Below are 1,082 nucleotides of genomic sequence, written 5' to 3'. Positions count from 1 at the left end.
TGTTGACCTGTTGACATGTTGACTTGTTGACATGTTGACCTGTTGACCCTCCATTCCATTTGGTTTAAGGAACCAGTTCCCCCGTTAAACTGCCAGAAACCCCTTGGTTTAGGTCAGATAGGGTTACCAAGATGACTCGCTATTTTCCAGAATAATGAGCAAGTTGTTTTTTTTCTAGAATTTCTCATTGCGTTCTGTTAACCGAGATGTGGATGTGAACTCCTGCTGGTTCACATCCAGTGCCTGCTGAACCAGCAGGAGGTTAAGTTGAGGCCTGTACCATCTCCCTACACCTACCCAGCCTCCTCTCCATGGCGTGTCTTCTATAACGTGAAAATTTTCTGTAAGGGGTGATGTGTCTGGGTCTTGGTTTTGATATCATCTGGTTCTGGTTCTGGTTGCAGAGGGACCTTGTGGAGGAAGTTGATGATGGTCCAAACAGTTCGACCCCAGATGCCTGGAGGAGACACCTGGACCAACGGCTGACTGCAGGTTGGTGTCAGAGCTCAGGTTCTGGTGTTGCTTTTGACAGTTCTGGCTCTGTGTTCACCTAGCTGTTCTGCTGCCAGGGGGTGCCGCTGAGCCTGATGGGTACCTGCAGGTGGCAGCGTTGGCCAGAAAGTGTCTGAACAGGCAGAGGAAGAAGAGACCGGCAATGACTGAGGTCAGAAACCTGAAAAAAACAACATGGAGGACAAGTTCTAGTTCAAGTTCTCATCCTAAACTAGAACAAACTAATCAGTGTAGATCTCTACACTGATCTCTGAGTCTGCAGGACTCAGGTCTGGACTCTCCCAGGTTCAGGTCTAGACTCTACCAAGTCTAGACTCTACCAGGTTCAGGTCTAGACTCTACCAGGTCTAGACTCTACCAGGTTTAGACTCTACCAGATTCAGGTCTGGACTCTACCAGGTCTGGACTCTACCAGGTTCAGGTCTAGACTCTACCAGGTCTAGAGTCTACGAGGTCTGGACTCTACCAGGTTCAGGCCTAGACTCTACCAGGTCTAGACTCTACCAGGTTCAGGTCTAGACTCTACCAGGTCTAGACTCTACCAGGTTCAGGTCTAGACTCTAACAGGT

General features: G+C 49.0%; 1 long non-coding RNA gene across 3 annotated transcripts; it reads left to right on the top strand.

Annotated features, from left to right (window-relative positions):
• The first annotated feature begins 9 nt into the window (after positions 1-9).
• Positions 10-1,075, top strand: LOC106944390 (uncharacterized). 3 transcript variants are annotated; one of them, XR_001424260.1, is made up of 3 exons: positions 10-492; positions 570-950; positions 983-1,055. It is a non-coding gene; the product is annotated as an uncharacterized LOC106944390 (long non-coding RNA). The 3 variants fall into 3 exon arrangements; XR_001424261.1 differs by having other exon boundaries at positions 112-492; positions 570-874; positions 929-1,075; XR_001424262.1 differs by having other exon boundaries at positions 112-492; positions 570-874; positions 1,005-1,055.
• Positions 1,076-1,082: the final 7 nt, after the last annotated feature.

Source organism: Poecilia latipinna, unplaced genomic scaffold (assembly GCF_001443285.1).
Source record: "Poecilia latipinna isolate Pla-1442-1.1 unplaced genomic scaffold, P_latipinna-1.0 Scaffold8902, whole genome shotgun sequence".
Classification (NCBI taxonomy): Eukaryota; Metazoa; Chordata; class Actinopteri; order Cyprinodontiformes; family Poeciliidae; genus Poecilia; species Poecilia latipinna.
The sequence above is the reverse complement of the archived record's forward strand: the minus strand, read 5'-3'. Positions and strand labels throughout refer to the sequence as shown.